The sequence below is a fragment of the Mizuhopecten yessoensis genome, unplaced genomic scaffold (assembly GCF_002113885.1).
Source record: "Mizuhopecten yessoensis strain PY_sf001 unplaced genomic scaffold, ASM211388v2 scaffold1595, whole genome shotgun sequence".
Classification (NCBI taxonomy): Eukaryota; Metazoa; Mollusca; class Bivalvia; order Pectinida; family Pectinidae; genus Mizuhopecten; species Mizuhopecten yessoensis.
Window position 1 is genome coordinate 988,136 of NW_018404125.1, and position 8,178 is coordinate 996,313.

Genomic DNA, 8,178 nt, shown 5'->3' on the forward strand with positions numbered 1-8,178 from the left:
GTATGACCTGTCATAGACAGGGAGATTAGGGAGGCTGGGGAGGGGGTATGACCTGTCATAGAGAGAGAGTTTATGGAGTTAATTAAGAGTAGATGTTAGATAGAGGGCCCTCCCTCCATTAGCACTGATGGTCTGGGTAATGCCCACTTCATGGTGTATTAACTGTTTGGTACATGTTAGTAGTGGATCATATCCTAACCTCTCCTCCTCATCCTTATCACTTGACTGGCCCCCTTCTATCAATCTTGAATTCTCCTTCCCCTTTCTTCAACATTATGCCGTTTCCTCCCCTTTGTCCCTTACCTAATGTCTCCTGCCTGTTCCTCTGTATCCATCTACAATCAGCCTCATCCCCAAACCAATCCCTAACTCCCCCTCCTTACCCCCTAATACCCTAACCTTCCTCTGTATCCCTCTACAATCAGTCCCAGCCCCAAACCAATCCCTAACTCCCCCTCCTTACCCCCTAATACCCTAACCTTCCTCTGTATCCCTCTACAATCAGCCTCAGCCCCAGGTCAATCACCAATTGATACTACTTACTACTGGTCTCCAGCAGAATGTTTTGGAAACTTCACTGATAAAACTGTACACTGAACACCAGATGCATGTGTTGTTAATGGCATGTCTTATCCTACAGTCCCAAACACAGCTTTTGTTTTTGTAAATACATCTGTATGTTAAACCCAGGGGAGTGATTCACACTTCCCAAATGCTGCATCCTCCATTCAGCACTCAGATCATATCAATTTCAGAAGTTCCCATCTTTTCCTCAACTGATAAGCATCCTTACTTCCATACTGTGCTGGCTGATTAAGGGTATACCTTTAACACTAAAATCACTTATTTTTTCAAAAAATAAACCTTCTGTCTGGATTCAAAATAGGTATGACTGTCCTTGTGGTCATGCACCTAACCATTTCAATCATGGACCTATCTACCTTTTAATATTCCTTTTGGCCCATATTTCTTTTCATTTTGATACTCATATGAAGTTCGACAAAAGATGTTTATTGCACTGTCATATAGAGCATGAGGGTAACTCTGTCCAAACGTACACAAGTAAGGGGGTGGGGCACTCCCCAAACGTAGACAAGTAAAGGGGTGGGGCACTCCCCAAACATACACAAGTAAGGGGGTGGGGCACCCCCCAATTATACACAAGTAAGGGGGTGTTGCACTCCCCAAACGTACACAAGTAAGTGGGTGGGGCACTCCCCAAACATAAACAAGTAAGGGAGTTGTGCACTCCCCAAACGTACACAAGTTAGGGGGTGGCGCACTCCCCAAACTATACAAGAGGGATCACTTCGCAAAAGTAAATAAGGGGGATGGGGTACTCCCCAAACGTACACAAGTTAGGGGGTGGGGCACTCCCCAAACATACACAAGTAAGGGGGTGGCGCACTCCCCAATTATACACAAGTAAGGGGGTGTTGCACTCCCCAAACGTACACAAGTAAGGGGGGGGGGCACTCCCCAAACGTACACAAGGTAGGGGGTGGGGCACTCCCCAAACATAAACAAGTAAGGGAGTTGTGCACTCCCCAAACGTACACAAGTTAGGGGGTGGCGCACTCCCCAAACTATACAAGAGGGATCACTTCCCAAAAGTAAATAAGGGGGATGGGGTACTCCCCAAACGTACACAAGTTAGGGGGTGGGGCACTCCCCAAACGTAGACAAGTAACGGGGTGGGGCACTCCCCAAACGTACACAAGTAAGGGGGTGGGGCACTCCCCAAACTATACAAGAGGGATCACTTCCCAAAAGTAAATAAGGGGGATGGGGTACTCCCCAAACGTACACAAGAGGGTGTCATTGCCCAATAGTACACAACCGAGACCATTCCACAAAGATCTTAATGTTCTGGAAAGCTACATGCCAAAATAAATAACTTACTATCTAATTGGGGGTTAGACACTCCTGAGATGTTATAAATATTGTTAATACAGAATAGTGGGTTTAGAAAATGTCTGTCAACTTCACATTAAGAAGCCAATCACTATCAGGGATGAATTTTGAGAGGCCTGGTCCCCGAGAGCTGACATCACCCAGAAGTTTGTTGGTGAAACACTAGCCTGCGTACACTACTGGTATTGATTCCTGGATTAATGCTGCTTTATATGTACTGCTACATCACAAAATATTTGGTTCCTGGCCAAGTCTCAACCAAATTCTGACCCGTTCTGTAAAATAAGGTTCAACCGCTAAATTGTCACTCCAGACCAAACTTAATATAGATCCTGTTTGCCTCTGTAACCACACCTAATAATGATACAGCTCCTGTCTGTAAAGTCCAACCATATATAACTGCCAACCACACCTTATACAAACTTCTTTTATTTAGCATGGTTTTACCAATGAAATATTGGTGCATTAAAATGAATATAGACATTGCCTAATTAGTTGTTTCTACCATAAAAACATCACTCTAAGCTCAACTCAATACCATCCAAGTTTTGGTTCATTCACTAAAACCTGACTACTGTAGAGTCCTGCCACCAATGACTATCCTGATGCTGACCAATGATTACCATTCCATAGGATCCCAACCCTAGACAATAACCTGACCCAGGCTCTCACTACCGGTGTGTAGTTTATATCTAAGCTAACTAATAGGTATTATAACCTGACCCAGGCTCTCACTACCTGTGTGTAGTTTATATCTAAGCTAACTAATAGGTATTATAACCTGACCCAGGCTCTCACTACCTGTGTGTAGTTTATATCTAAGCTAACTAATAGGTATTATAACCTGACCCAGGCTCTCACTACCTGTGTGTAGTTTATATCTAAGCTAACTAATAGGTATTATAACCTGACCCAGGCTCTCACTACCTGTGTGTAGTTTATATCTAAGCTAACTAATAGGTATTATAACCTGACCCAGGCTCTCACTACCTGTGTGTAGTTTATATCTAAGCTAACTAATAGGTATTATAACCTGACCCAGGCTCTCACTACCTGTGTGTAGTTTATATCTAAGCTAACTAATAGGTATTATAACCTGACCCAGGCTCTCACTACCTGTGTGTAGTTTATATCTAAGCTAACTAATAGGTATTATAACCTGACCCAGGCTCTCACTACCTGTGTGTAGTTTATATCTAAGCTAACTAATAGGTATTATAACCTGACCCAGGCTCTCACTACCTGTGTGTAGTTTATATCTAAGCTAACTAATAGGTATTATAACCTGACCCAGGCTCTCACTACCTGTGTGTAGTTTATATCTAAGCTAACTAATAGGTATTATAACCTGACCCAGGCTCTCACTACCTGTGTGTAGTTTATATCTAAGCTAACTAATAGGTATTATAACCTGACCCAGGCTCTCACTACCTGTGTGTAGTTTATATCTAAGCTAACTAATAGGTATTATAACCTGACCCAGGCTCTCACTACCTGTGTGTAGTTTATATCTAAGCTAACTAATAGGTATTATAACCTGACCCAGGCTCTCACTACCTGTGTGTAGTTTATATCTAAGCTAACTAATAGGTATTATAACCTGACCCAGGCTCTCACTACCTGTGTGTAGTTTATATCTAAGCTAACTAATAGGTATTATAACCTGACCCAGGCTCTCACTACCTGTGTGTAGTTTATATCTAAGCTAACTAATAGGTATTATAACCTGACCCAGGCTCTCACTACCTGTGTGTAGTTTATATCTAAGCTAACTAATAGGTATTATAACCTGACCCAGGCTCTCACTACCTGTGTGTAGTTTATATCTAAGCTAACTAATAGGTATTATAACCTGACCCAGGCTCTCACTACCTGTGTGTAGTTTATATCTAAGCTAACTAATAGGTATTATAACCTGACCCAGGCTCTCACTACCTGTGTGTAGTTTATATCTAAGCTAACTAATAGGTATTATAACCTGACCCAGGCTCTCACTACCTGTGTGTAGTTTATATCTAAGCTAACTAATAGGTATTATAACCTGACCCAGGCTCTCACTACCTGTGTGTAGTTTATATCTAAGCTAACTAATAGGTATTATAACCTGACCCAGGCTCTCACTACCTGTGTGTAGTTTATATCTAAGCTAACTAATAGGTATTATAACCTGACCCAGGCTCTCACTACCTGTGTGTAGTTTATATCTAAGCTAACTAATAGGTATTATAACCTGACCCAGGCTCTCACTACCTGTGTGTAGTTTATATCTAAGCTAACTAATTATAATGTGCAGAACACTGAACAACTCATTTTGATAAGAACCTAGTTTCTTGATGAGACTATTCACAAGGACAATTGCTTTGAACGCAATTTATTCTCATTACATCAAAAATGTACCTTTTATTACAAAAATGTCATAATTTTACAAATCAAATATGGCTCTTCAAGGCAACTAATTAATGGCATCAAAGTGCTCCATGTAATTTGTGAGGTATGTAATAACTATATGAATATATATATTAACAAGCTAATAAGCCCTGATATAATTCTCCGACAGATATAACTATGTTATGTTCATATTTTGTCCTCCATCCACTCATTTAGTATAAAACGTAAATAATTGGACAATAAACAATGACTCACTAATAACCAATTTGGCAGAACGACTCTGAAAATCATTATTACCCGAGAGAACTGCAGCAATGGTGAACGGTACGGTCACACATGTGTGGTGTCTGGCTGGTGTGAGTTTGGTTACATGAACTTTCACACTAAAACGTAAGTCGTAGACACTGGGGTGTGCCCTACACTGCAGCAAACTCAGTTGCTGCAGTCACATTATACATGGCGACTGAATTCTTCAAATTGTTTAAAAAACACAAAAGCACTCTCTTTACGCATGAAAATAAAAAATGTCTTCCTCCACTTTCATGGATCTTTATAAAAAATTATAAAAAAATTATAGTCTGGGAGTGATTAGATCATATAATAAATTTTGCGGGCTATAAGCCAAGGTGATTATAAAACATAAGGAACTTCAAGGAAGGGCCTCCTGTTAACCTCCATCTTACAATTTCTATTCCATTAGATCTACATCCTATGATAGGGTTTATAGTACAATATCCATCTTCTCTTAAATTTCATCAATGAAATTCTTACCATAATGACCTGACAATTTTCTTTGTTATTACTCTTGATCAAATCTCTTAGACTGTAAACTATTTACTGAGACATATGATCTTAGACCAGACGACACACCATTTTTGGGTAGCTAAAGAAGCGTGTCTAACACATATACAAATATGGTCGTACAAAATACAAACCTAATTCACAGGAGCTATTGGATGATTACTGAAATTCCTCAGAGTTTTAAAAATCCAAAATCACACTTACACTTCCAATTTTTTAAAGGAAATCCTGAGAAACTCTGTTTTTGTACACACCCTTTTAGCTGTTGTAGCCTCCCTGTGTCAGACAGTGATATAGCGAGGAGCGTTCCCAATACTCCACACAGCACTCCTCAACTCTAAAGTCTGGGAAATTTTCTAAATGGTTATGTTGAAGGCAATGATACAGCCGGCCACTAGCACTAGACACACCACAGTGACCAAGCTTGGTGTAGTGTGAGCGACTCCTCAGTGGTGTAGGTGGTGTCTCAAGATCAGGATAAATCTCACTTATATTTGGGTCAATGTAAACTACTTTATGTATGTATAGGGTGGTGTGTATACCCTACAAGGAGATGCTTGACAGACCCCTGTTTACATGGTAATAATGTTATACAGTAATCCCGATGGGGGACACACAAGTCTGGCTATTGATACATAACATTGTCCAACACTAAGTCTGCTTACATGTCGCTCTACAATAAATGATAGGGAAAGTGGATTTGTTAAAAAGCCTAATAGGGTGTAAGATTGTGAGATTAAAACAGACAAGTGGAGATACCTTGAAAAACAAATGTTCACCTGTAGTCATTATCTATGTAGGATACTACAGGGGACAGTTAAACAAGAGGACACTGCTTTATAGGTGGAAAGTTTAGTGTACAGTTGGAGTGCAGGGGCGTGGTAGTATATAAGTGTTTGTGCAGGGCTGAAATCAAAACTGTAAAAGGAAGGGCATAATCTCTAAAGGGTGATGTTACAAAGGAAGGGCATAATCTCTAAAGGGTGATGTTATAAAGGAAGGGCATAATCTCTAAAGGGTGATGTTATAAAGGAAGGGCATAATCTCTAAAGGGTGATGTTATAAAGGAAGGGCATAATCTCTAAAGGGTGATGTTATAAAGGAAGGGCATAATCTCTAAAGGGTGATGTTATAAAGGAAGGGCATAATCTCTAAAGGGTGATGTTATAAAGGAAGGGCATAATCTCTAAAGGGTGATGTTATAAAGGAAGGGCATAATCTCTAAAGGGTGATGTTATAACTCATATTTTGTTATTTTTGATATAAAAAACAAGGAAGGTGGAGGTTGGGGGACGGTGGTGCGGGTGAGGGTGGGGGACACGGTGCAGGGTGGGGGATGTAGAACCCTGGTCTATGACTCCTCCATAGTACATCTAGGTGGGCTAACAGAAATATGTGATGACCTTCTCCATTGTAGTAAAAGTATAGAATTTGGGCTGTGTCTAATAGTGTGTTTACATTTGTTTTAATTTCATAATTTCAGGTTACGGTAGATTTACAGAATACAGTCATCAGTGCAATGGTCAAGAAGCATGGGTGATAACTATTGCACTCTACATGTCCACCACCTCCAGACACTCCAGTGTCATCACGAGATACAAACAATGACCAGTATGTCATGATGGGTAAAAACCACTTAGGAAATTAAGGACCTTGAGAGGTAATTGTGACATGTCATTATGAAGTATACATGTATCATCACTTGAGCCTTTACCATTCATCGTAAGGCGTGTATCTGTGATAATCCAGTACACTGTAGTGTTATACAATGCTACAACATAAATCTGTGGTACACTTGTACATGTGGTGTAACATAAATCTGTGGTACACTTGTACATGTGGTGTAACATAAATCTGTGGTACACTTGTACATGTGGTGTAACATAAATCTGTGGTACACTCGTACATGTGGTGTAACATAAATCTGTGGTACACTCGTACATGTGGTGTAACATGAATCCCACTAACAATACTCTAAACCACTGACAGGTGTGAAGGGCCACTTGCACCTGAACGATGGCGGAGTGTCATCATATGGCAGAGGTGCTATTGTCAAACAAGTGATTATGGGTGGTTATGCTTTGACAGGGGTAAACAAGGCCACCCTTTTACCTCCCCATCACTAGGATATCCTTACCATGTTCTACATACCACAAAGTCAGTGAGTCAGACATTTATCCATTATCACATGATAACGTTTGGTCAGATATCTGTTTATACTCAATAGAAAATAAGTTTTTAAAAAAACATGTCTTGTCTACCTCTTTCCTACCTTTTTCTTGATTCAGAAGGGTAACTATTGGGACACATTAAATCTGTCTTTGTGTATTTAGAGACTTGTGTGCTGGCTAAATATATGTTTATATATCTGACGTTAGAATGAAACCATCTCCTCAGAACAAAACATCAGAAATGAGTGTCTGTGCAATGAATATGACAGCTTGTGTGAGAAAAACTGAATGGCTACCATCAACAATAATAACATGGCTATAAGTAAACACCTCCTAAAGTACATATACAATATACACAATATAGTTATATTTATGAATCATGTTAAAACAGCCGACACAAGGTCTTTGTACCTTGCTGTAATATTGATATACACATGTAGATAAGAGAAGTAAAGAAGACAAGAACATGACTAGAATTTGTTTGTTTTCTTACCAACCGCATCAGTGAGTACGGAATCCTATACAAAAGGGGAAGGTCAAAAGGTCAAGGTGTAAGCAATACCTTTTCTGTGTGGAGATGGCCCACAGGGTAGGTATAAACCTGTAGGTATTAGTGTTACAGTAGATCAGTCTTGCCACCTTTCTATATCTCTGTTGACAGCATACCTACCTATGAGTTATGTCTTAGCAGTGTTTCATCTTCCGCCTCAAAAGATTATAAAATTGTGGGGTGGGGTATACATAGTGAATCTCCAGTAAATTTACGATGACAATATCGTTGAGTATTGTTTAGACGTTTTTTCAGCAGGATGGGGAGATGAACTTTTGGTTGGATCTGTCACAGACTCAAGCTGTAAACATGTCACAGACTCAAGTTGTAAACATGTCACCGACTCAAGTTGTA

General features: G+C 39.9%; 1 protein-coding gene and 1 long non-coding RNA gene across 10 annotated transcripts in view; one reads left to right on the forward strand and one right to left on the reverse strand.

The window, feature by feature from the left end:
• Positions 1–8,178, reverse strand: part of LOC110465946 (titin-like) — a 181,897-nt gene that overhangs the window by 120,976 nt on the left and 52,743 nt on the right. Inside the window, exon 1 of one of the 9 annotated variants that reach the window (XM_021522201.1) lies at positions 5,308–5,595. The exons of the other annotated variants lie outside the window; for them this stretch is intronic. The gene's annotated coding sequence lies outside the window, so the exon portion shown is untranslated. Of the gene's footprint in view, positions 1–5,307; positions 5,596–8,178 lie in introns of those variants that run through there. 9 annotated transcript variants of the gene reach the window in all.
• Positions 1–8,178, forward strand: part of LOC110465995 — a 77,973-nt gene that overhangs the window by 26,962 nt on the left and 42,833 nt on the right. The window contains exon 3 of the long non-coding RNA XR_002464684.1: positions 6,587–6,763. This is a non-coding gene — a long non-coding RNA (uncharacterized LOC110465995). The remainder of the gene's footprint in view (positions 1–6,586; positions 6,764–8,178) is intronic.